The 27,864-nt window shown below is 43.7% G+C and overlaps 2 pseudogenes; both read left to right on the top strand.

Moving 5' to 3' along the window:
• The first annotated feature begins 277 nt into the window (after positions 1–277).
• Positions 278–26,875, top strand: LOC142431686 (zinc finger CCCH domain-containing protein 15-like; annotated as a pseudogene).
• LOC142432521 (nucleoside diphosphate kinase B pseudogene) lies at positions 2,635–3,577 on the top strand (annotated as a pseudogene).
• Positions 26,876–27,864: the final 989 nt, after the last annotated feature.

Genomic DNA, 27,864 nt, shown 5'->3' with positions numbered 1-27,864 from the left:
CAACCTGATCTTGCAGCTTCTGACTTCATTTTGTTCCCCAAACTCAGCGCTTGAAAGGAATGTGATTTGAGTCACATTTGTCATGGATAACAAAACTGCTGTTTGACATATAAATCAGAGTGCAGAATTGTTTGGGAAGTGTTCAAAGAGATGGAAACACTGCCTTCACAATTGTATAGACTTGGATGTTGAGAAATAGTAACTTCATATTTTGATATTGTTATCTAATGGGGTATCTGATTTTGTACAAACAACAAAAGGAATGCTGTTTTTGTAAATGAGGAAAGGTGTGTGTTCGGATTGTATCCTTTTACCACACTTATTCAATCTGTATGCTGAACAAATAATGCCAGAAGGTGAACTCTGAAACAGAACTTGGCATTGGTCGTCCGTGCAGGGCGGCAGCGACAGAGGCCCAGGTCTCCTCCTTCTCCTCCTGCTGTGGGGCCAGAGCCCCTGACAGTACTTAAGTCTGGCGGGTGCCACCTGTCTCCACAATGCCCCAAGAAACGGGCTCAGACCAGGGGCAGCAAAAAGGCAGAGGAGAAGAAGAAAGAGAAGATCATTGAAGACAAAACTTTTGGTCTAAAGAATAAGAAAGGAGCAAAGAATGGAAGTTTATCAAAGCTGTTAATTCTCAAGTTAAATTTGGTTTAAAAAAATCCACATCAGGTAGCACAAAGGAAGCGGGAAAGAAATAGAAGAAAAATGACAAGAAGAAAGAATCACGGGAACTAAATGAACTATTCAAACCTGCCATTGCTACTAGACATTTAAGTGCAGGCACAGATCCCAAATCTGTGGTCCGGGCAATCTTCCAGCAAGGGCAGTGCCCTAAGGGAGAGAAGTGTAAGCTCTGCCATGACTTGACTCTGGAGAGAAATGTGAAAAGTGAATGTTTACATCGGTGCAAGAGATGCAGAACACGAAAAGATACCGTGGGTCATTGGGATGAGAAAAACCAGGGAGACGCCGTGAACAAGAAGCAGCGGGGCAGAAAGGAAAACACCCAACGCTCAAATAGTGGGTGAGCATGTCCTGGAAGCTACTGTAAACAAGAATGGCTGGTGTGGGGCGCGTGCTGCAGGGGTGGCGTGCATGTGCGTCCTCATGCCCCTCCCCCTGGATTTGTGTTGAAAAAAGACAAAGAGAAGATGGAATATTTCATTAGATCTCATTGAAGAAAAAAAAAAGAAAGATCTCATTTAAAGAAAGCATTCTGCTTTCTGGTCCAAATGTTAACAAAATCACTCTAGAATCTTGCCTTGCATGGAAAAAAGGAAAAGACGAGAAAAAATGGACAAACTTGAACCGGATCTGGAAAGAAGAAAAGCAGACTTCAAATCAGGGAAAGCACTCATGATCAGTGGTCGCTGGGTGTTTGAATTTCATCCTGAACTGGTTGATGATAATGATGAAGTAGATGATACCTGTTACATGCAGGGAGCAGGCGGTTATGAGGTTGATGACAGATTTAAGCATTCCAAGAGATGTAGATGAGACAGGTATTATGGTAGCCAGCCTTGAAGGATCCAGCACTTAAGAAAAGCATGAAAACAAAGTGAAGCTTCTGGCCGTTGGGCAGAAAATGGGGAAAGAAGTTATTTGGAAAAGGATAATGAGGGGGAGTGTGGCAGTTCCATGATCTCCTGTCAACTTGAGCAAAGGGGTGGAGTCTAGTCTGTCAATCAGATCGCAGCTTCATAACCTCATTTGGAAGCAAGATGGTGATAAAAAGCTCACTAGGGGCCAGACCCTGTGTCTCTCTGCCTTCCCTTTCCTGCTTTTGAGACACTCAAAGAGCTGGAGAAGACATATGGAGACTCTTGCAAGAGTTGAGATGCTTCCACTGCCACTGGATCCACAAGACCTACCCACTGGCCTGTGAGCTCCATGAACTCGGCATCATTGCATGTACTATGTGAGTCTAAAGAGGAATTTATAGACTAGTATCAGACATATGGGCTAATATCAGACTTAGTGGTTTTATCTGGACTTGGCTCAGATGTATTCTCAATATGCAATTGCTCGTATATAAAGCTCTTATACACATGAGTGTCTATGAATTTGTTTCTCTACTCAACCCAGACTAACTGGGAAGCACAAGAAAATGGAGTCATTGATGCTGTTCTTGTTGAAAATCTTTTCACTGGAAAGATTTGGATGAAATTGACCACAATAATTTTTATACCTAGAATTCTTCAACAGAGTATGTTTATTTGCCATGCTGATTGTGGAGGGTCTAACCGTCTCCAAAAAAAGGTATGCTCTGCCCACATCTTCTCTCCTGACTTTGACTATATCTCATAGTAAGTTCAGAGTAGTTCATGATAAATTGACATATAATGGTCATCTCAGAAAATAATCAATTCAACAATCGATCCACTGTCCACTCAAGTAGGAACTGTATCTGCTTTTCCAACTTTTGGTTTTTAATTAGGCAGGTGTTATTACCAGGAAGAAGACAAATCTAAATATGAAACATCTTTCATTTAATGCTGTAGTTGAGTGATTTAATTTTTTATATATATTGAATGTGCCTAAAATATGAACACTATACTTTATAAAGGGAATTGCCCTCTGCTTCAGCTCCATGGACCTGGCTGCCTCCTCCCTCACCACCTGACTGGCACCATGGCTAACAATGAGCGCACCTTCATCACTGTCAAGCCAGATGGCGTGCAGCATGGCTTGGTGGGTGACATCATCAAGCACTGAGCAGAAGGGATTCCTCCTGGTGGCCATGAAAGTAGTTAAGGCCTCTGAGGAACACCTGAAATAGCACTGCATTGACCTGAAAGGCCATCCCTTCTTCCCAGGGATGGTGAAGGACATGAACGGGACCAATGTGGCCATGGTCTGGGAGGGGCTGAAGGTGGTGAAGACAGGCCGGGTGATGCTGGGGGAGACCAGTCTGCAGATTCTCAGCCCAGCACCATCTGAGGGACTTCTGTATTCAAGCTTGCTAACGGCAGTGACTCGGTCAAGAGCGCGGAGTAAGACATCAGCCTTTGGTTTCGGCGGAGGAACTGGTGCCCCACAAATCTCGTGACTCTGACTGGAGCTGCGAGTCAGGCAGGCAAAGCAGTCCCGTCCCCGTGGGTCCGTTGGCACTGTGCCTGTCCTGTGTACAGCTCTATAGGTGTTGGAAGCAGTAGGATTGATGTCTTGTCTCCTTCCAGAGCACACTGACCAATAAAATAAAGCCTTTGGAGAAAAAATAAGGCGGGGGGTATTGCATATGAAGAATCAGTGTTGTGTCATCTTTGGTCAATTAGATGAACATTCGAGATGGACCTTCTTTGATTTGATAGGATTGGCTGTGATATCTTGTGTTAAACTATTGAATTTGTTCCTCTTTGTGCCAAAAAAAGTTGCAAATAAGGCCGTCATACATAAAAAGCTAAATATGGGCCATAAGAAGGAAGAAGAACATGGCATCAGGTTCGGAGGAAGACATTTTAGCAACCTGCCCTATGTGGATGACACAACTTTGCTTGCTGAAAGTGAAGAGGACATGAAGTGTTTATTAAGATCAAGGGCTGCAGCCTTCAGTATGGATAACAACACGATATAAAGGGGGGGGGGGAAATCTGCATGAATACAAAACATGGTAAACGGAGAAGGGATTGGATTGTCATGGATTTCATCTTCCTTGTAGCCACAACCAATGCTAACAGAAGCAACAGTCAAGAAATCAAATTACTTAGCTCATGGGGCAAATCTGATGCACAAACCTCTTTAAAATTTGAAGAACAAGGATGTCACTTGGAGGATTAGGATGCACCTGACCCGAGCCATGGTATTTTCATTTGCCTGAAACGCATGTGAAAGTTGGACAACAAGTAGGCAGATGACAGAAGAACCGACGCATTTGGAATGTGGTACTGGGGAAGAAGAGAAGACTATCGAAAGAACTGTGGACTGCCAAAAATCAAACAAGCCGGCCCTGGAAGAAGTGCAGCCAGAACGCTCCTTAGAAGCAAGAGTCTCAACTACTTTGGACTTGTTATCAGGAGAGAGCAGTCCCTGAATAAGGACGTCATATTTGGTAAAGTAGAAGGTCGGCAAAAAGGAGGAAGACTTCAAGGAGGTGGATTTGATTCAGTGGCTGCAACAATGGGCTCAAACAACAATTGTGAAAATGGCATAAGGCTGGGCAGCGTTTTGTTCTACTGCATGTAGGGGTCGCTATGAGTAAAAACCCACTTGATGACACATAACAACATGATTCTGTAGCAATAGTTTCTGACAGCAGGAATATTGCTTCTCCCACCATCCCAGCCCCTCCCCAGTCACTTCCATCAGCTGCCATGAGCTGGGATGTAGTCCCAGCAAAAGAGCCTGGATCTTTAACCATCACATTCTCTTCTCTACTAAGAGGTAGGTCCCATTTTTTTCCCTGTAAAATCAACAAGGTAGGGACTTCCGGCAAGATGGCGATGGAGTAACACATACCAGAGGGATGCCGCAGAATTCAACCCAGGAGAGTTGCTTAGAGGAAAATTCAACACTGCTGGAATGCAGAAGGAGCATCATAAAGATAAGTAGGCACAGACCCACGGGGTTTTGTGGGGCTGGGGGCTTTTGTCTTACCTCAGTGGAGGACAGCTGAGGCTTGACCTTGGCCCCACCACTGTCTCTACCGGAGCTGGGACCATTCGTGCCTGTAGGGCGGGTCTCAACACAGCCACAGTTTGCTACCACCTGCCTGGACACTTGCAGCTCCACAGGCAGGGATGGGGTTCAGCTACATTGTTACCCTTGTTTCCATCTCTTCTCCCTGTGCCCTCCTCAGTCTTGGGGCGCTGTGCAGGGGCTTTTTCCTCACCACAGCCACAGCTTGCTGCTGCTGCCTCAGGGCAGAGACTAAACCCATGGAGCTCCACTGGCTCCACTGACTCAGTTAAATTGTTGCATTTATTTCCATCTCTTCACTATACTTCTCCCTCCTCTGCCCCCACAGGCTCAGTGGGCTTGCTTTGTAATTTTTTTCCCTCCTCTTTGTCTCTTTCTTGGTCACTCACACACTATTGTTAACCTCCAGACCACTCCCCTTGGCCTAGGGCATTTACACCTGTGCCACACCCAGCTAGGTGAGCTCCACCCTGTGTAGCTAGCCTGAGGTTGGGGAAAGCCCCGCTGACCTCCACCAGGGGATACTCTGCTCAACTTCTTACCGGGGAATTCCTGACTGTGTGCCTGGGGTCCTAAAGTAGCTCAGCCAACACTCCTCAACATTCCAAGCTGATGCAGGAACCTCTGCCCAACCTCCACAACACCAAAGCAGGCAACCCACCAGCCTTCTGGGGCACTCCCCTGAGAGGGAAGCCACAGGAGGATAAAATGATAGGTTAATCCCATAGTGAAATAAGCTGTAGGCAGAGAGCCAGTGCTCTCTCCCTGGAAAATGGCACCTGGCTCATCTAAAACAAAGCAATGTGAACAGCCATCAGCCAACAATGAAAAAATGGGAGAAACAAAAGGCAATGCCAGAAGATGTCCTGAACATAATGACATGCATAGAGGAAGCAGACATTGAGCTGTCAGAGAAAGAAATTTCCAGAATGCTACTTGGAGTCATAGAGGATATAAGGGAAACAATACAGAAAAAGGATGAAATGATAGAAGAGGTAAAAGCCATAAATCAAAGAAATACAGGAGCTTAGGGAGGAGATAAGAAAAACCATGGACCTCGAGAAGTGCCTGGAGGAATCAGAGAACCGCATCAGTGACTTGGAGGACAGCCAAGCAGACTTCAACAAACGTGAACAAAAATCTAATAAGATCATCAGAGAAGCTGAAGAAAACCTAAGAGCTATGTCTGATGCTATGAAGTGGAACAACATTAGAATTATTGGCTTACTGGAGTAAGACACAACAAAGAAGTCATCTGCAGCAATAGTGAGAGAATTCTTGAAGGAAAGCTTCCCCAGCTTAGTGAATGAAAACCAAGCAACCATTCAGGAGGCTGAAAGAACCCCAGCAAGACTGGTTCCCAAGAAGAAGTCACCAAGGCACATAATAGTTAAACTATCCAACTTTGAGGAAAAGGCGAAAATCATGAGATCCGCTAGGGAAAAACAAGCAATTACATATTAAGGTTCCCAAATAAGAATATGCTCAGACCTATCAGCAGAAACTATGAAGAAGAGGAGAGAGTGGAGTAACATATTCCAAAAATTGAAGGAAAACAATGTAAACCCAAGAATATTATACCCCACCAAATTATCGATCAAGATAGATGGAGAAGTAAGAGTCTTCCCAGACAAGGAAAAACTCAAAGAACATGTTAGAAGAAACCCAGCCATACAAAAGATCCTTGCCAACCCAGTATAGACAGAACACTCACCAATCATAAATAAGAGACCACCACGTAGAACAACCTCACCCAGAAGGCAAAAAAGAGAAAACAGACCTCAAGATAGCATTGACTTAAATATACAAAGACTTGAAAGGCTGCTGAGGTAAGCTTAAAAAAAAAAAAGGCAAATGGGGCATAGGGAAAAAACTACAGTATACAAATATTCTTGGAGTGAGGACCATGTAATATGGCAGGGACCACACCAAATACAGGGATACGCATGATAGACAACTAAAAAGGAGGTGGGCAAAGGAAAATAATAATAATAAAAGGGGTAGCAGGGGCACAGGGCACAAACCCACCCAAGGGGAGGGTATTGTTTGTGTCTCCACAGGGAAAGAGGGACCAGATTTCAACCCAATGCTCCAAGATGTGAATTCAACATGTCGGCATGGAGTAGGAAACCAGTGGAGAGGTCTGGAGGGTCAGCCCCCAACTCCAACTACTAAAGGGACATTTGCCCCTCCCTGCAGAAGAATTTATTTCCAAGAACAGCACTGAATCTATAGCTCCGGAAGAGGGACATATCTGATCGGAGCACATGGGAACAGATAAGGGGGAGGAAGAGAGAGTGGAGCACATCATGGCCCACCAGGAGGTCGATGTTCCCTATTAGAACAGCCAGCCCACATGACCAGCCCTACTATGAGACATAACGTCCCTCACTGACCCATAGCCCTACAGGCGACAATACTGGAGACACAGTGAAGGAATTGCACCCAATCAGATCCCGCCACACTGAGGCAAAACATTATGGGGTTCAACAGAACAGCAAGGGAATGGAGAGGCGAAGTCACCAGGGAATGCTGAAGATGTACCTTGGGGCCAGGGCATGGAGCCCCAACAGACTGGATTGGAAAACTGGCCTCCTAAAGGTCAATAAACAATCCTTGAACCAACTACAAGCTTTTCTTTCTTGTTTTGTTTTTGTCATTGGTTTGTTGTTGTTTTGTTGTATATTGTTGCTTGGTTGTGCTCTGTCTTGTTTTTGTGCTTATTATCTCCACAGGTCTGTCTAAATAAGATAGGCTGGATTAACAATTGGAAGAGAAAACAATGGGACCGAAAGTTCCATGGAGACATGGGAGACGGGGAGGTGGGGGGAAAGGTAGTGGTGTTAATAAACTCAGGGACAAGGGAACAACAAGTGATCCAAATCGGTGGTGAGGAGGGTGTGGGAGGCCTGGTTGGGCATGATTAAGGTAATGTAACTAAAAGGAATTGCTGAAATCCTGGTGGGGACTGAGCATGATAGTGGGACAGGAGAGAAGTAAAAAGAAATAGAGGAAAGAGCTGGGAGGCAGAGGGCATTTATAGAGGTCTAGATAAAGACATGTACATATGCAAATATATTTATACACCGGGATGGGGAAATAGATCTATGTACATATATTTATAAGTTTAGTATTAAGGTAGCAAAGGGACATTGGACCTCCACTCAAAGTACTCCCTCAATGCAAGAACACTTTTTTCTATTACATTGGCATTCTATGATGCTCACCTTCCCAACACAACCGCTAAAGGCAAAGTGGGTGAACAACTAAACGTGGTGAAGAAAGCTGATGGTGTCCAGCTATCAAAAGAGATAGCATCTGGGGTCATAAAGGCTTGAAGGTAAACAAATGGCCATCTGTCTAAGAAGCAATAAAGCCCACATGGAAGAAGCACACCAGTATGTGTGACCATGAGGTGCTGAAGGGATCAGTTATCAGGCACCAAAGAACAAAAATCATTACATTGCATGCGCATCTCCATGATATGATCGCTGAAGACAGATAGGTGTAAAAGCAAATGTGCTGAAGAAAGCTGATGGTGCCCGGCTATCAAAAGATATAGCCTTCTGGGGTCTTAAAGGCTTGAAGGTAAACAAGCGGCCATCTAGCTCAGAAGCAACAAAGCCCACATGGAAGAAGCACACCACCCTGTGCGATCACAAAGTGTCAAGGGATCAGGTATTAAGCATCATCAGAATAAAAAATCTTACCATAGTGAATGAGTGGGGAAGTGTGGAGTGGAGACCCAAAGCCCATTTGTAGGCCACTGGAATCCCCTTACAGAAGGGTCTTGGGTAGGAGACGAGACAGTCAGGGTGCGATGTAGCAATGATGAAAAACACAACTTTCCTTTAGTTCCTAAATGCTTCCTCCCCCACTCCCCGACTGTCATGATCTGAATCCTACCTTGCAAGTCTGACTGACCAGAGGATGTACACTGGTAAAGATGGGAACTGAAAACACAGGGAGGCCAGGGCGGATGATCCCGTGGACCAGTGGTGTGAGTGGCGATACTGGGAGGGCATAGGGAGGGTGGATTGGAAAGGGGGAACCTATTTCAAGGATCTACATGTGACCTCCTCCCTGGGGGACATACAACAGAAAAGTGGGGGAAGGGAGACGGACAGAGCAAGATATGACAAAATAATAATTTTTAAATTATCAAGGGTTCATGAGGGAGGGGGAGTGGGAGTGGGAAGGGAAGGGAAAAGGTGAGGAGGTGATGCCAGGGGCTTGGGTGGAGAGCAAATATTTTGAGAATGACAAGGGCAACGAATGTACAAATGTGCTTTACACAATTGATGTATGTATGGATTGTAATAGGAGTTGTATGAGTCCCTAATAAAATGATTTTAAAAAGAGAAAAAATCAACAAGGTATACGTGCTGGACATCCATTTGGAGCATGCTAGTAGCTCCCATAGGCAGCTTCCTGCCTGCCTGCCTGCCGGCCTGCATACCCAAACAAAATCAATAGAAAAGAATCTCCACGAGGTCATTGTGAGTCTGTCTGCTTACCTTAACCCCACCTCAAAGCAGTTCTGAGGTCTAATGACTAAGGCTAGGAAAAAGGTATCTTAAGTGGACGTTGCACACTGCCAACAATCTACCAAGAGTATTCTGTGAGCCATATGGCATAATGGCATAGTGGTACAATATCTGGCAGCTCCTCCCCTGGTCATGAGTGGCTGATGGATGACTGAATTGATATAGTAGGTGCCCTTCCAGTGCCTACCATAGACAGAGCTCTTTCTGACCATTGCACATCTCAGATTTAAGGCCCCTCAAAACAACAAGACAGAATTCACTAATGTCAGTTTGGAGATCTCTACATGCCCTCTCAGGCAATGTCAAACTGATACTGCTTCTACACTCTGCTAGGAAGCAGGCATCTTCAGGGGAGGCTACACACATACTCAGCACACCCAGTGAGTGTGTGGCTCTAATAGTAATAAGGCAAATTCCCTTGGGGGTCCATTCTGAATGTCATGGTCCCTCCCCTACCTTATACCTGTTGACTGAAGAAATTCCCCACAGTGGGTCAAGAGATGGGTCACGGAAAAAGAAAGTGTTCCTCCAACCACCACAGGGGCCCTGGAACTCTGAGACCAAGGCAAAATTCTCAGAGGTATTTCTGGGGAGTGCCAACCCTTCTGGAGGAAAGTTTGCCCATGCTTTACCTAAGGTACCCTCCATGGATCAGAAAAAGAAGCTTAGGAAAAATTAGAAGGTACCATAAGAGAAATGCAAATTAAAACAACCATGAGATACCATCTAACATCCTTGAGGATATCCCAAATTAGAAAATCGAAGAGGAAAAATGTGTGTGTGTGTGGGGGGGGGGGGGGCTGTGGTGAAATAGGAACGCTCCTTAATTGCTGGTGGCTGTGTAGATATGTATAGTCACTGGGGAAAGCAATCTGGTGATATTTAAAGAAAACGGAAATCAATCTACCTTATGACCCAGCTATCCCTCTACTGGGCATATGCCCAGAAGAGGCAAGGAATAAAACATGACCAGTCATCTGCGCTCCGATGTTTATTGCAGTGCAATTCATAATGGCATAGAGTTGGAAACAACCTAAATTTCCATCAAGAGACGAGTGGATTAGTAAACTGGCATGTACACACAATGGAGTATCATGGGAAGAGTTGGGAGAAATTCTGCTAAGCGAGGTCAGTCAATCACAAAAGGACAAGTAAAAGATGAGTCCCCTGAGGTAAGTATAATCAGCACAGTATGAATAGAAGAAAAAACACTTATCTCACAATATATGGGTGGAGGCACAGGCAGTCGGGTGGAGTTCAGACCAAACCCAAGGAGGTCCAGGTGAATCCAACATACAGAAGGGGAAAGGGGGGGAAGAGGAGGGATAACAGGGTGCGTGTGGCAGGAGGAGGGGAGAAACTGAGATGATGACATGGGGGGAGAATATTGGTTATGTCTCCACAGAATTAGAGTGTGCATACAGACCCTACCATGGTGCATCCAACCTTGAGGGCAACGTAACCATGCAGAGAAATGCATGAAAAGATTGGGCTACGGGGCCGACCCCAACCAGAGCCAAGCTGACCTCCCCCTGGAAGTGTGTGTCGCAGAGCAACACTAGACCTTCAGGTTGGGAGGAGGAATGGACTTACCATGCCCGCATGGAAGCAAACCAAGAAGGACATTACTGGTTTGCCTACTTATATGGGACGGACATGGGAGGGACGCTTGGGGAGAAAACAATGGGTCAATGACCCCAGAGGGTCTTGGGGGAAGAAGGAGGTGGAGAGAAAGGTGTGGTGAGTGGACAGCACGATGGACAGGGGAACAACTAGGGAATTGAAACCAACATCTAGGAGGGTGTAGAGATCCTGGGTGTATTAAAGCAACACCAATCTAGCTGAGAGGAAGCATTAAGAGGTGGAAGAAGGGGGGAAATGATGGCGGGGCAGGAGGAGGCAAAAAGGAAACAGATGTAAGTTCTAGGCCTATGTACACACAGGCAATACACTAAGGCTATCGACGGACCTTGGCCCTCAGCTCATACCTCACTCAATACAAGAACACTTTGTTCTAACAAAATGGCATTTTGTGATGCTCACCACCCCACCTGCCACCCCCCTGACATGATTGCTGAAGACAAAATGGGTGCATAAGCAGATGTGGTAAAGAGAGAGGGTGGTTCCCAGCTATTAAAAGATACAAAATCTGGGGTCTTAAAGGCGAGAAGTTAAATAAGTGCCCATCCAATAGTGAAGCAACCAGCCCACATGGAAGAAGCACACCACCAGTGGAATCATGACATGGCATCAAGACTGGGCAACAGGAATCAAAGATTCATAGCAACAAACAAACAAAAACATGATGGGGAGAATGAGAGGCATTGGAGCAGAGACCCAAAGCCCATCTGTGGACAACGGAATATCCCCCCACAGAGGGGTTACAGGGAGGGGTTGAGTCAATCAGGGTGCAGTAGAGCACTGATGGATCATGCAATATACCTCTGATCCCTTGAGGCCTCCTCACCCTCCACTATCATGACCCCAGTGCTGCTTCCCACTCTGGGCTAGACAGGAGCATGTACATAGGTATAGGCAAGAGATAAAGCTCATGACACACGGAACTCAGGAACAGGAGTGGGAATAGCTATAATAAAAGGGTAAAGGGAAGATGGGAACCGGTCGGGAGGAAGAGGGTACCGATTGCAATGAATGGCACATAACCACACACCCACATCCGGGGGGAAGAACAACAGAAAACGGAGGAAGGGAGATAGTGGCTGGTGTGATATTTGAAAATAATTAACAATCTACCAAGGGGCCACAAGGGTGGGGTGTGGGGGAGGTGGGGAGGACAAAAAAAAGGACCTGATCCCAAGGGCTCAGTAGAAAGTAAATGTCTAGAAAAGAACGATGGAATATATGTATGAATATGTCGGATACAATTAATGTATGGATTATAACAAGAGTTATAAGAGCCCCCAATAAAATGATCTTTAAAAAAATTAGAAGGGGTGAAGGAGCTATCAAAGAGAGGGAGAACCAAGACTGTGTGTCTTAAGCATTTTGGAGGAAGCCATGTGGATGAAATACATAATATTGAGAACTAGTAAGTTAAACCAAAATAATAATAAGAAAGAAAGAAAGAAAAGAAAGTTAACATCTTCAGAAATTCAAATGTCTGAATAACAACAAAATCACAAGAAACACATAGAAAAGAGAAGTAATGGCTTATCCAAATGAGGAAGCAGAAGGGAATAGAAGTCCCTCTATGAAACACCAACTAATAAAAAGAATGGAAGATATCTGCTCCCCACCCCACCCAGAGGAATGCACTTCAGAGGACAGCACTGAAGCTACAGCTCAGGGAGAGGAGTGCGTATGATCAGAGCACACAGAAGCAAACGAAGAGGGATAGAGAGAGAGTGGAACACATCCTGGCCCACAAATCCCCAAGGACAATATTCCTGCTCAGAGTAGCCAATGCACAGAGAGGACCATAGGGACAACCCCACCATGAGACACAACGTCCCTCACTGACCCATATCCCTATGGAGGGCAATACTGGAGACACAGTGTGGGATTTGTCCTATCTGAGCCCACCACACCGGAGCAAAACGCTAAGGGCACACAACAGAGCAGCAAAGGGAGGAAAGCAATGAAGTCCCTGGGGAATACCAAAAATAGACTTTGGAGCCATGGAGTGGCACCCCGTCAGACTTGACTGGAAAACACTCCTAAATGTCAACAAACAGACTTGCAACTATTTATAGGCTTTTCTTTTGTTGCTGTTTTGTTTTCTTTTGTGATTCTTTTTTTTGTGTCTTGTTTTTGTGCTTATTATTTTCTCTGCATGTCTATCTAGATAAGAGAGGCTAGATAAACTATCTGGAGGAGAGAACAACAAGACCAATGGTTCTGGGAAGACACGGGAGAGGGGGAGGCAGGAAAAAGAGAGGGGACTGTCAACAAACCCAGAGAAATTATCTATCAAGATAGATGGAGAAGTAAGAGTCTTCCCAGACCAGGGAAAACAAAGAATAAATTAAAAGAAACCCAGCCCTACAAAAGATCGATGCCAACCCAGTATGGGCAAATGAAAGCACTCACCAAGCACAAATAAGAGACCAACATATAGAACAACCCCATCCAGAGGGCAACAAAGAGAAAACATCCCCCAATATAGCATTGGCTCAAGGGTACAAAGAAGTCAAGAATGAATCACACACACAACACAATGATAAGAAAGGGAGGTAGGAAAACACCCAACACAAAAGGTAAAAGTTGACAGCACAGAGTCCACAGATGGATGTAATAACACTAAACATGAATGGACTGAACTCAGGCATTAAAAGGCAGAGGCTAGCATTCTGGCTTAGAAAGTACAATCCATTTATCTACTGCCTACAGAAGACTCATCTAAAGATTACAGACAAAAAGAGACTGAGAATCGAAGGCTAGAGGAAAATATTCCAAGAAAGTGGCAATTCAAAAAAAAATCTAGGAGTTTCAATCATAATCTCAGACAAAATTGATCTCAAGGTGCAAGCCATAACAAGAGACAAGCAGAAGCACTGTATAAAGCTCAAGGGAACAGTAGGCTAGAATCGGTGAGCATAATAAATATATATGCACCCAACGACAGACCCCCAAAACTCATCAATCAAACACTCCAAAAGATGAAAACAGAAATGACAGACTCAACAATTATTGTAGGTGACTTTAATACACTGCTCTCTGAGAAAGATAGATCACAGGGAAAGAAGCTTAACAAGGAGACTACAGAAGTAAACATTGTGATTAGATTATTTGACCTGATTCTTTCAGTGCTGTCCTCCCAAATGCAAAAAAAATCACATTCCTTTCAAGCGCACATAACACACACTCGAAGAGAGACCACATGCTGGGACACAGGTTGAATCTGTGTAAATTCAAGCTCACTGAGATCATACAAGACTTATTTTTCTGACAACTATGCCATAAGGCTGGAAATCAACAAAAGGCCAATTAAGAAAACAAGGGCAAAACAATTGGAGGATAAATAATTCTCTATTGCAAAAGGAGTGCATAGTGGCCCAGATCAGAGATGAAATTAGGACATTTCTATAAACCAACGGAAATGAGAATTTGATGTACCAAAATTTGGGGACACAGCAAAGGTAGTTATCAGTGGAATAATGAGAGTAGCAATACCAGGAGGGGAAGGTAGGGGCAGAAAGGGGGAACCGATCACAATGTTGGACATATAACCCTTTCCCAGGGGGACAGACAACAGAAAAGTGGGTGAAGGGAGGCAGCAGTCAGATAATTTATTTTAAAAGTTATAAATTATCAAGAGTTCATGAGGGAGGAAGGGTGGAAGAGGGTGAAAATGAGCTGATACCAAGGGCTCAAGTAGAAAGAAATGTTTTGAAAATGATGATGACAACATATGTACAAAGGTGCTTGACACAATGGATGGATGGATTGTGATAAGAGCTGTAAGAGCCCCCAATGATATAAACTACAAGTTAATATCCAAACTCAGCATGTACTATTTTAAATATTCAAATGTAAAGTAACTAGCAAATCATCTTTAAAATCTATTTGATTGCCAAATATCTAGCACTTATTACATTACCATTGCTGAAATAAATGTGTCCTTCACACAGATAGTCCGCGTCGTCAAGCCTACGTTACATAGCGCATGTCCTTTTCTATTATCCTTCCCTCTGATTTGGAGGAAAGTGTGCAAGAGTGAAGGGTTGTACATGGCTTCATCACTTCCCTACAGTGTGATCTAACACACATGATCAGTGTCTCAGTTTTCTGAGACTCCAGCACCCAAGGTTGTATCAGGGTAGGTCCATGTGGCTTCTCCTCATGGATGTCTCGAAGGAAGTGAGCCTTGCCAGCTAAGGTGCAGAACTAGGTAAGGCAACCACAACTGGTCTGGCCATCAGAGAGCAAGATAGAAAGGGAAGGTTTGCTGAGCCATTTATCTCGCCCCCTTCAATTAAACTTCCTTTCAATTAATCCTACATCTGTTCACTGGCCAGGTTGGCACAATAAAGCTAACTAAAACAGGTGGGTCTGGGCACTTAATTCAGAGACCTGGGTTTGTTGACCCACAGAGCTTGAGCTGCATGCCTTCGAGTTGAGGTTTATAGCAGAGTGGTATGCCCCCTTGGGCATTTATCAGCAGACCTGAAAGAACTTTGTGACATGGCCTGATAAACAATTTATCATGTCCTGATAAAAAATGAGCACTTCTCAATCGGATCATAACCTGTCAACTTCCTTAATAAACCCTTCAATCACGAATATTGTCTGATGAGTTTTGTGTAGCCATTGCAATGAGTATTAGAACCTAGAGCTAAAGTAGAGATCATTAGTGAAAACAATACTATAATCTCATCATATTTAATGTAAGGCAAGATGATTCTACTAGAAAGTCATGATTGCTCATCTCATCTCGGTCCTCAACATTGCCCAGAAATTCTGTTGTGTTGCTAAATCAATGTATTCTCTTTCCCAATTTCCAGAACAGTGATTTAAAATCTTTCCCCTCTTCAAAGACTCTAGCCTAGCCCCTGTCCCTCTCACACTCTGAGTAGGTTGTTGTTGTTAGTTGCTTTCGAAATGGAGCTGGTTCATGGCAATCACACAGACAACAGAAAGACAGTGCCCCATCCCGTGCCATTGTTATGACTGCAGGTGGGCTCAACTCCCCTGCTAGTGCCACTGCGAATCTTGAATGCTTTCACCTCCAGAGGTCAGCTTCCATAAGCAGTAGTCTGCTATGACCTACAGGGGTTTCTTCTGAAGCTACAAGCTCGCCTGAAACCTGTCCATGGTGGGGTGACCCTGTTGATAATTGAAACACCAGTGCCATAACTTCGAGCATCACAGCAACCCACGAGCCACCACAGTATTGCAAATTGACACGCAGGTGGTGGAAATAACACAGCATCTATATTAAACATGAAATCTCTGGATAAACGTTAAACTGTGAAGCCTTAGCCACATAGCAGGCAAAGTCAATTATCTGTAAAACATTTAGGAAGAGTTACTTGAAAGGCTCGTGATGTTGAACTTGACCTGTGGTTTCATCTAACCATTCAGTGCACAATGACCTGACTGGGCCCTTGCCCTCTCGACAGAAAACCAATGGCCCTGGGAACTGGTGCCCCAAGAAACCCCTTCCTCCCTTCAGCATCCCGCAAGGTGGTGAATTTCAGGATGGCCTCTGAGTAGTTCTGCCAGCAGCACTTCAAACATCCACATTCCCACACTTGTGGGGCTCCTGCTGTGACACCTGAGCATAAAGCTGGCCACATGGTCTCAGAACGAGCCGCCGCTCAGGGACGAGCTCTGATGGTCCCATCACTACAAAGCAGGCTACCCGATTCATGTTCTGATAATAGCTACACGGCGCTCACGTTGGTCAAACAGAGGCCAATCTCTGGCAAAAACAAAAAGAAGACATTTACCAAGCAATCATGGGTGTGACTCTGAGAAACTGGGTATGACTTTGGCCTTTAGCTGGTATTTTGACCCAAATCAGGAGGTGGCGAGCAAGGTGATTTTATATAAATAAAACATTCCCTTCACTGACTATCCCCTTCCTCAATTTTTTTCTTTTCCTGAAGTATGTTCAGTGGGCATGGTCTGCAGACAGAGACCTTTTACAGAATAAATTTGATAAGCACAGCATTCCAAGTCTATATTGTGGGGACTTACAATGCCAGGAGTATATTAAAGGTTCGTGAAACCTGCATATTTAAAAGGCATCTCTTTGGGCATTTACACTTCTGGTAAGACGACAAAGCACACCACCCTCTCCACACAGATGTGAAATCCTGGATGGAACAGAAAAAATGAGTTTTAACTCCTTACCTGATCCGTAGGAGCTGCAAAGCAGAGGAGAGGTCGTGGCTGCGGTGTCACTAGGGCGGGGCGACAGTACCCACCACACAGATGGATACTGTCAGAGGGTCAGCACCAAATAACTTGTCTTTAACATTTTGGTGACGTGTTGCTGTAGAAACATTCTATTTCATAAAAATATTCCTGCAGTTAGTTCATAAACCCAGTTGACTTGTATCAATTAACGTAGAAGGCCAAATCTCTAAGCTAATTTATGTTTTCAACCTTCTGCTGAGTCCACAGCAGGACCCTGGTGGTGAAGTGGACTGGGTGCATTGGGCTGCGGTTTAAAAAACCACCCGGTGCTCAGTGGGAGAAAGACCAGCCTTTCTACTCTCGTAAAGAGTGACAGACTCAGAAATCCACAGGTCCAGTTCTAGCCTGTCCAATAGAGTTGCCATGAGTCAAAATACACTCAACGGCAGTGAATTTGGCTTTTTAGAATGAGTCCTGTGTCTTAGGGAGTTACAAGTGGGGATGCTAACTGCAAGGTCAACAATTCAAACTCACCAGCTGCATGGGAAAATATGTGGCTATCTTCTCCCATAAAGATTTACAGCCTCATCAACTCTAGGGACAGTTTGCTGTGTTCCACAGGGCGACTGTGCTATGGAATCACCGTGAGAGTAGCAGGTGGGGCGAATGCACCCGGACAGAGCTGTCACTATTACCCATTAACGTGGTCACCTCCAGCCCCACGGCTTCTCCTGTCCTTGCTCCAAGCACACAACAGTTTTCCATGCTGCTGGTGTTTTGCTAATACTGATTTTGTCAATTATTTTTGATATTTTAGGTACAATATTGTGATTAGTATTTGTGAGCCTATATCAATAATTTTTAGACTGGATTTGTAATTAAAGGAAAAGGAAGAAATATTAAAAAGGCTTTCACTCAATGACTGACAATGGGGTAATTCAATTTTAGGAAGGAAGGGACAGTTTTAGAAAGGAAAGGAAGATTTTACAAAGACAATTTTATTGTCAGTTCTCATAAAATCTAAGAAATATTACATTTAAGCAACTTCCACCTGTACTTATCACATATTATACTATAGTTAAAATTGATAACAAGCATGCTATGGATTCTGACCACCTTCCGTCTGTCAGCTTGTCATACTGGGGTGGCATGTAGGTTGCTGAACCCTCTGGAAGCTATATGCCACTGGTATTTCAACTGCCAGCAGGATCACCCATGATGGGCAGGTTTCAGCGGAGCTTGCAGACTAGGAAAAAGGAATTGGCCTCTGGGGGATTCACCACTGAAAGCCTTATGAATAGCAACACCTTATGAATAGCAACAGACAATGCATAAGGAAGAACAAATAAATCTGCTTTGGGAGAAACACAGACAGAATACTCCTTGGAAGTAAGTATGGCAAGACTTCATCTTTGGACATGTTATCAGGAGGGATCAACTCCAAGGTCAGCAGCTCGAAACTAGCTGCCTCGCCTTAGGAGTAAGATGGGGCTTTCCACTCCCATAAAAAGTCACAGTCTCAGAAACTCACAGAAGCAGTTCTACCCAGTCCTGTAGGGTCACTCTGAGTCTGCACCAACTCATCGCAGTGAGTTTGTTTGTTTGTTTGTTTTGAATACAAAATCATACTAAATCATAATAATGATTTTCATATTTTCAGGAGGCAAGTTAAACCTACAGTTTTACTTGTAAATGGAACTCTGAAAATGAAACAGAGTGACCCAATCACTATATGATTTCTTAGACTGAAAATCTTCACAGGAACAGACAGGCTCATCTTTCCTTTTGGAAGGGCTAGTGGGTTGGAACCACTGACCTTGTGGTAATAACCCAATGCCTAACCCATAGTGTCACAGGCCTCCTATGATAGTCCAGACCTCCCACAATTCAGTATCCTATTACTTCCTGGTTGTACCAAGAAATAACTAGTAAATTATTTCACCTCTTCAAATAGGATGAAGTGGGAATGTCTCCTTCAAAAAAATTATTTTCCTAGAGACAGAAATTTTTGAAAGATAGTAGAAGGGCAAACAGAAGATACCCACTACCCTGTCTATATCCCCAATTTTCTTTTGATCAGCATGTGTCTAGTACATCTTTCTCTGTCCTTTCACTTTGGACTCTTCAGGGCCATCTGTCTGAAGTAAATCCTTTGAAACAAACAAAAAAAGCTAGATTTTTGGTTTGGTACCCCATCAATAGCCCAATCTATTGACATTTATCTTGATCACTTTAGGTTCACTTTTTAATGGCAGGCACAGCTCACTGAATACTTAACCCTGTCCATCACCCTCTGCTGCTAACAGATTTGATTTCAGTCACATGTTCAACATCTCATGCTCTCTAGGAGAGTCACTTTCCTTTAATGCCACTGGGCAAACATGTCAGCAGTGAATTCTGTGTCTTTTGCTCTGTCTGAAAGCATATAAGCAACGGACATATGGAGAGTTGGCTGCTAACTTCTGGGAGACTTTCCTAAGAGTGGTGTGGAGGCAGCATCCTTGTTGTTGGGTGCCATTGAGTCTGCGACCCGATTTTCACCCAGCATACGCTGGTTGGACATTCATATTTCCCAGAACTATGGTCTTATATGAGGTGGACCACTCACTGCTCTTTCTTGCCAGAAAGCCTCCAAAGCGTAGCTCTATTGCTTGCAGAAGAAACATCTGTGAACATTTTCACACTGGTGTGCATGATTGGGAGGCATCTAGAATCTAGATTCAATCCTCAAAGTATTCAGTGTTTTGAAGACTGAATTGTAGGTAACATTTCAGAGCAATGGGTGAAGAAGGAGCCCAGTGCTCTCTATACCCACGTTCCCTCTGAGGGAGGCGGCCCTACTGCCTGGGGGAATAATGGAGCAGGATGCAAAGAGAGGCAGCAATGGAGTGGGAGAAATCTAGCAGCTTCAAGTCTCAGAATCCATGCTCCTTGGGGATTCTCCACAGCCTGGTAGGTAAAGCAGAAAGTTCCCCAATACATTTTCTTTTCCTTATAAATAGCCTTGTTGAAGTTGGAGTTCTGTCCCTTTACTATTAAAAGGACATATTAATTACGACCAACAACCACTTTCAAACATATATGAAAATGTAAGGGTGTAGGGAGACTAGATTAATGGAAATGAAGTAACCAAATTGGAAATAATGTGGGTGCTCACGCATTGTGCAAAAAGTAAGCAATGTCACTGAGCAGTTTTATCAAAATTGTTGAATGGGAAATCATTACCAAGAGTAAAATGAAATGTTGTGTTTCATAAATGGTAGAATTACCATCATTAAGTCAGTGAATCACTTATTGGTAACTTGGAGGGTTTTCTCCTGCTACTTTTTGCTACTGCAAATAATGCATGGAAAGATTTCATGTTCTTTGAACCTAGTTGAGTATGGCAATAAAGGATGATCCTAAAAGTAGAATCACTATCAATGCTATAAAATCTATTGATACATTAAAAATATGTCAGTATGGGATTGCCAAACCTGAAGTTTACACCAGTGCATCAGCTTTCTTCTAGTAATACACGAGGACCCTATTCATAATGCCCTGAGCACTTGCTATGATCACTCGTTCTATTCTTTAGAATTAGATGCAAATCAGTTTATTTCATTGCTTTAAGTTAATTTTTATTGCTTTAACACATATTCTGTTATACCTATTCATATTTTATCAATTTTTACTTTGAAATATTTTCTCTGTACTGGTTTTCTTTCTTTTCTTTTTTACTGTTTACTGTGAAATTAGGTGAAGGTTTACAGAACAGGTCCATTTTCTATTAAACAATTCCTACACTTTCTGATGCAGCTTATCCATTGCAGAGCCCGCAAATATACCATTGTTTATTCTACTTCCTCCCTCTACTTCCTGTTTCCACACCTGCTTTCCTAGTGCTCTAAACTTTGTCCTTGAGTGAATGCTGTCTTTTTACATCTTAAATGGTTGATTATTCTAACTCTGAGGTAAGTTCAGTTCTAAACAAGGAGAGGAAGGGTATCCCACCTGCCTCTATCCAACCAGTAAGCACTGTCTTGGTTATGATTTTGATTTTTGTGACACATTTTCTCCCCTTCTGTCCAAGACCTTCTAATGGGATCTGTGTTAGGGTTCTCTAGAGAAACAAAACCAGGACACTTATGAATAGATAGATAGATTAATCCACACAGCAGTACAGAGGGCTCAGTTCAACTCACTTTCGTGAAACCATTAGTATACTGGAAGTCCTTCAACTCATGAAGGCTGCTGGGTCCAAGGTCAAGGAAGCAGACAGCTGAGTCATCCACAAAGCAATGCAGGGAGTCCTGCCACAGGCAGAAAACAGCAGGGCCAGTCACCAACAGTCAGCCAGATGACAGGATCCGACAGTCCCCAGCTCAAGCAATGTATACACCAGAAATGTAGCGAAGCAGGTCTCAAAGGAATCTCAAGCTCTAGCGACATGGTCCTTGGGTTGGGTGTCCCACAGGTAGTGTAGCTTGCAAGTTGAGGCAAAGAACTAGCTAAGGCAGCTGCACACTGGTCCGATCACCAGAGAGCAAGAGAGAGAAGCAGGGCTCGCTGAGCCATTTATCTCTTTGCCTTCCAATGAAACCGTGATCTTATTAATCCTACATGTTCTTATTGGCCAGGTTGGCACACTAAATCTACCTATCACAGAATCCTTCTCACAGCAGTTGGCGGTGGTAGCTGGGCACCAGCTAGTTCTTCTGGCCTCAGGGTTGTGAAGACTGATGTTTGCAAGGTCCATTAGTCCACTGGAATAATTGTTTCCATGTGTTTTTTATTTCCGTCACTCTTTGCCTCTGGATGCACTAATATTAAATAACTGCTCTTGACTCCCCAAATTAGGAGACAGAACTTTGTGAACTGTGTTGTGCCAATTGACTTTGAAATGGTCCCGATCCCCCAGGCCTGGCAACTTATTCTCTAGGTTTTATTTTGCTATGAAGATATTTTTAAGTAAATAAGTGGCTTGTCAATGACATTTATTGATGAGCCACTTTCCCCCTCATTTCTCTGAAAAGCTACCTGTATTATAGAATCAATTTCTTGATATGAGTTTTCTAGTTATGAGTTTCTAGTTATGAGTTTTCTGGAATAAAATGATCTATTAAATAGAACAGTGTTAACATTAGGTCTAAAACCATGGCCCATTCTTTGCTATCTATATGATACATAGTTGAAACAAAGAAACACCACTAAGTTGCAAGTATATCTACCTATGTATTTTATAGGTAACAATGTATGGGTAGCAAAAAGCATGAAATTAAACAAAGAAGATAAGATATCTTTATCAGCCTTATAAATAAAACATTATCTCTTGATTTCCCATTAAAAATAATAATAATGACCAACCAGCCTCTTCTCCCATCACTTTCTCCTTGAATTACTTCTGCTGGCATGACCAAGGATTTTTGTGTTCTATCTTATTTTTGAATAAGCTACATAATGTAAAACTAATAACATTAGAATAAGTAAATTCTGGTTTTATGGTCATCATTTCCAGTCTTTTGGACCTAATAACTTTAAACTTATTTAGATTCAAGACTCACCACACACTTCATTCTTTGCAGTCTGAAGTTCTGTATCTTGAGTCTCCCTAAATAGTCCATCAACTAAAGTACATATTTTAAGAAGCTTCGAGTTTGTATTCTGAGAAGCATCATATCTTGGTTCTTGTCTTGGCTCAAAGTCTATGATCCACCATAATTTGCAAATAATTGGTCCATTATCTTTTGGCCACTCAAGTTGGAGAAGAAAAGTCTGAATTCAACCTGTAATTTTCCATGATAAGCTAACCTTGTCCTCCCCTGCTACTTAGAAACTTTGCATTGGTCTGGATGGCTTTACACTGATTGGTTCTGGTACTATAAGACAGCTTGTTTACTGAGCACATTCCAATCATCTTCCTGGTTTTGTGACACCTGTTCTGTGCTCTTCAAGAAAACCCACTGTGTGTGTTGTATCACTACTGCAGCCTTCAGTACCCATTGTCCCATGCCATCTCTCCTCCACCTTTACCCCTACGCTTGGTAGGTTTTTCCTCTCACATCTCATCTCCAGAGCAAAAAACAAGAAACAATTTTTTTTTTTTAACCACCAAACCACTGCCATGAGGTAAATGCAGACTCATCCTTATAGTGTTCCCACCACTGTAAATCTTTACAGGAGCAGCCAGCCTCATCTTTCTCCCACAGAGCAGAAGGTGAGTTTGAACCGATAACCTTGCAGTTAGAAGTCCAACACCTAATCCACGGTGTAGGTGTCTCTAAGGTCGTTTTCATTGTATAAAGCTTTCCCTCTTAGTGCATTGTCCAAGAGCTGCTTTTTAAAACCTCTTTCTATGGTTTAGAACTCTTGTCTTTGACCTCATGCTTCTTTCGTTTCAACTCTTGCTTTATAGGTGTGTGTTCTCTTTCATTTCTTTGAGTGTTTGGGGAAGATTTATCCAAACGTTTCTTCAATTTAGTGAAATAATCCTCGTTCAAATATGCATTAATATGCAGCTTCCCTCCCCCACCAAGTACCCTATTAGTCCCTCTCTGGTCATCGCTGGACGAGAGCGTTTCTAACTGGAGTCTGCTGGTAGTCACATATGCCACCTCCTTCTCTTCCCTGATAGTCTGAACACACGTCATTCTGTAAAGAACTAAACACCAATCGGGTCTATTGTAATATCTATCCACTCCTTCATCTGCTGGGGAGCAGGTGAAAGAGGGAGGTGAAGTCACTAGCTGCCTTGGTTTAGGAATGTTGTCTTCAACTCTTTTCCACTGGTCTGTCCTTCTATATCAGGCAAGTCTTTCTGTAGTGTGAGCAAGGCATCATAGCTGTAGTCCTTACATCTAGGTAAAGCCTATTTTGACTTTACAAACCTCCTGGATACATAATGGCTTAGAACACCAATTTCTGTAGCTCTGTGGGTTGGCTGGGCTCAGCAAGGTGGTTCTCACTAAGCAATTCAGTCGTCATCAGATGGTGGCTGGGCTGGAGTCGCCTGAGGGCTTCTTTATGTCTGGCACCTGTGCCAGGATGGCTAGGCTAGCTAGGGCTGGAGGGGCAGCTCCCTCTCAAGTGGTCTCTCTACATGGCTAGTTTAGGCTTGAACACAGTATGGTGATGTCATAGGACAGCTCCCTATTTCCAGTACAAAGGTTCTAAAGAGTGCAGGAGGAAGCCGCAAGGCTTCTTATGACCTGGTCTTGGATAATCCAGAGTGTTACTCCCACTCTAATCTATTGGTCAAGCAATAACAAAGCTAGCCCAGAGGCAAGGATTGCAGAATTGCTCCACTCAACGGGAGTATTGTATGTATTATATGATAAATATTATATATTATAATACATATGTTACATGTATTATAACCTCTCCCAGGTTTGGGTTAGTGTTGTCTCTTTTTCTCTACTCAGCAAACTTTGGTCTCGAGCTGCAAACCTGTTTCTCGAGGGATTTTCCTCCTCGCGGCCTCACTTCCAGTCTGTTTTTCCAGGTTACAAACTCCAGTGGGAAGAAATAAGGATGGCGTGGCCATAAGGCCCTCCTTTGGTTCTGTCTCCTCTGTCACCGTGCAATGCGCCTGCCCACAGGCGTTACCAATGCTCCGCGCCCTGCTCATGAATGAGGCCTTGGGTTTTCAGAGAAAGGATTAAAGAAACCAACCAACTGCTCCCCTGCCCTGCAATGACTCCAAATAAGCCAGAAATTGGATGTGAAGTTTAGAATCGCAGTATTGTCATCTGCAAATGAGATAGCAGTTTTAACTCTCATGTTAATTTTCCTTCATTATTTGGTCTCAGGGCTGGTTCATAATTTCCCCAGTATATTTCTAGTCTGTGCCAGAAACTGAGGGTGGGGGTGGGGCGGGAGGAAATGCAAAATAGAACTCTTCTGGCTCCATGTGTCTTACAAATAATTCTCTAGTCCAAAATGAAGACTCAAAATTAATCACATGAATTGCTGGCTCCTAGTGGACTTATAGGATCCTTCTTCCCTGCCTCCCTCAGACTCCTCAAGGAATAAAATAGTAAAAAGCATTACTCCTTCCTTACTCTGGCTGGGAATTTTATTATCAGATAATTGGGTCCCCAAAGGGTCGGAAGGCACAATTCAGAGTGTCCCTCTTCCGTCAATATCACAGGAATGGTCAGGAGTCTTCCCACATGTCCCAGTCACTATCTAGCATCTCTTATTGGATTCTGTTTCTTCTAACTCAGAGCAATTGGTCACTTTGATACGACCCATGACCCAATGAGACATCACTGCCCACCCCAGCAATGTAAAAGCCTGATAATACCAAGTATTCGGAAGGATGTGAAGCAGTAGAAATTCTTAAACCCTACTGGTAGGGTGGTAAAGTCACATAACCACAGAACTGTCATTCTCTCCTAAAGCTGAAGCTACATATGCTCTAGGTCCAGTAATTCTAAGAGGTGTATCCTCAGAGAAATGGTATTTTTGCATACACTGTGTCTGGCCACTTCATTGAGGGTTTCCATAATGTTGATTAGCCTTATTCTTTATCAACTGTGATGTCTTTGTCCAAGGTTAGCTAGTTTCTCACCATCCTCCTTTAATGACCTCCCTATTAGTAAGTGCCATCCAGTCAGTAGTGACTCATAGTGACCCTGTCTATAACGGAAAGACCCGCTGTCCCATTCGATGACAGCCTCACAATGCCTGCGTGCCTAAGCCGTTTGTTGCAGCCACTCTGCTACTCCATCTCATTGGGGATTTTCTCTTTTGAGCTAACCTACTACGTCTCCAAGCATGACGTCCTTTCCAGGGCCTGCTCCCTCCTGATAACATGTCCCAAATAAGAGGAAAACTCTCAATATCCTTTCTTCTACGGAGCTCATTGGGTGTACTTCTTCTAATACAGATTTGTTGGGTTGGTTTTGGCAATCCGTAGTCTATTCTGCATTCTTCATCAACGCCATAGTCCGAACGTACTGGTTCCACTTTGGTCTTCCTTCGTCACGGTCACTGCATGTGCAGTGACTGAAAAGACCACTGCTTGGGTCACACACACCATAGTCCTCAAAGTGACATCATTGTTTTTGAACACTTTAAAGAGATTTCTTTTGCAGATTTGCCCAAACATGAGCAATAATGCCAGGGAAGTGTGTACTCCTTAGAACAATGAACCATATGAGCTCAAAAGGGAAGCATTAGCCTCAGACGAAGGTCAGATGCTATAAAAGGAAAAGGACAAATGGAAATAAACACACAGGGAGGCAGCAGGAAGGGTGCTATTACACTGTGGGGATTGCCATGACTGTCACTAAAGAAAATGGACAGGAATTATTGAGTAGGATTGTCAATATGCTCTGCAAACGTTCAACCAAATCTAACAAAAAGTCTAACATAGTAAGAAAGGCCAGACTAACTGAATCCATTGAGACTGAAGATTCCCGAAAGTATTACTCTCTAACTCCTGAATCTTTTAGCAAAACTGCCGAGTGGCACACATAATAAAAGTTATTCCCCACTAACAAACAAGCAAGCAAACAAAAGTCTCTAGTGCTGAAGGCTGTATAACTAATTATGTTTATGCACATTTCTGCAAGTGTGTTTTATAATGATAGAAAGTTTTCATTCCTTAAAAAGAGCACTGGAGTGGGCATCTTGGCACTGTCTGAGCCACGAAAAGAGAAGAAGTCCTATGTTCGCATCTTTTTGTCCTCTCAGGGGAGGCTTCTGCCCATGACTTGAGGTCCCCGTTTGGGTCACTCAACTTCTCTGGGGCTCAGCCCTGGGATCTGGGGCCAAATCCTAAGTATTACGGCTGTTGCTTCACTCCTCCTGGCTTCCTCTGTGAGCAGGACGTCATAGGGGAGTCAAAGAACATAAGTACTGGCTTATGTCCTCACGACTAGCTTCTGTGCCACAGTTTGGCAGTATAAGGTTGATGGTTGAAGTGCCTAAAGGAGAATATTCAAAAACACCTCCAATGTTAATGCCCAAGCCATTGGCAAACTCATATCTCAAAATGTGGCTCAGAGTCGTGGAGGCCAACTTCGCCTTCCCCTCAGACCTAATGCATCACAACCCACACTTCCACAAGCTGCCAGGAGATTGATAAACACTTGAAAGTTTGAGAAACACGGATTTATCGTGACTCTCACACTCAAAGGATTCTCCCATCTTTTACAGACAAAATGATGGTGGTCAGATCCTTGCAGTGGGCTATCAATGTTCTCCCACTCACAAGCTGGGATTCACTTGTACATAACAAGCTTCCTTGGTTCTTATTTCCCTCCCTCTGGTTATGAATTTAACTGCATGTCCCCAGAAGGTAGGTTAAATCTTAATCCCAGAATTTATCAACATGGACTTATTTGGAAATAGGGTCTTTGAAGATAAGTCAACACAAGGTCATCCCAGAGGAGGGCAGGGCCTGATCCAATCTGAGTAAACCAAAGTGAAAACCAAGCCCACTGCCAGCCAGCCAATTCCAACTCAGAATGAAGCTAGTCTGAGTCTCACCCACTGCCAGCAAGTGGATTCTGCCTCAGAGCTGCCCTATCTGACACAGCAGCACTGCCCCTGTGGGTTTTCCTAGACTGTCAATCTTCACAGGAGTAGAAAGCCTCATCCATTTTCCTCAGAGGAGCTCATGGTTTTGAACTACTGACCTTGTAGTTAATAATCCAATGAGTAACCTGCTAAATCACCAAGGTTCCTCCCAGTCTGAGTAATGTCCTTTATAAGAGCCGAAGAGACCAGGAGACAGGCAGAGCTAGGTGAGGGGAGAGTCGTGCTGCTGCAAGTCAAGGGAGGCCTGGGGCTGGGAGACAAGAACTGATTTTCCCTTGAGTCTTCAGAGAGAGCATAACCTTACAGACACCCCAAGGTCAGACGTCTA

The sequence above is a fragment of the Tenrec ecaudatus genome, chromosome 18 (assembly GCF_050624435.1).
Source record: "Tenrec ecaudatus isolate mTenEca1 chromosome 18, mTenEca1.hap1, whole genome shotgun sequence".
In the NCBI taxonomy this organism is placed as follows: Eukaryota; Metazoa; Chordata; class Mammalia; order Afrosoricida; family Tenrecidae; genus Tenrec; species Tenrec ecaudatus.
This window is presented reverse-complemented; position numbering and strand designations above follow the sequence as displayed.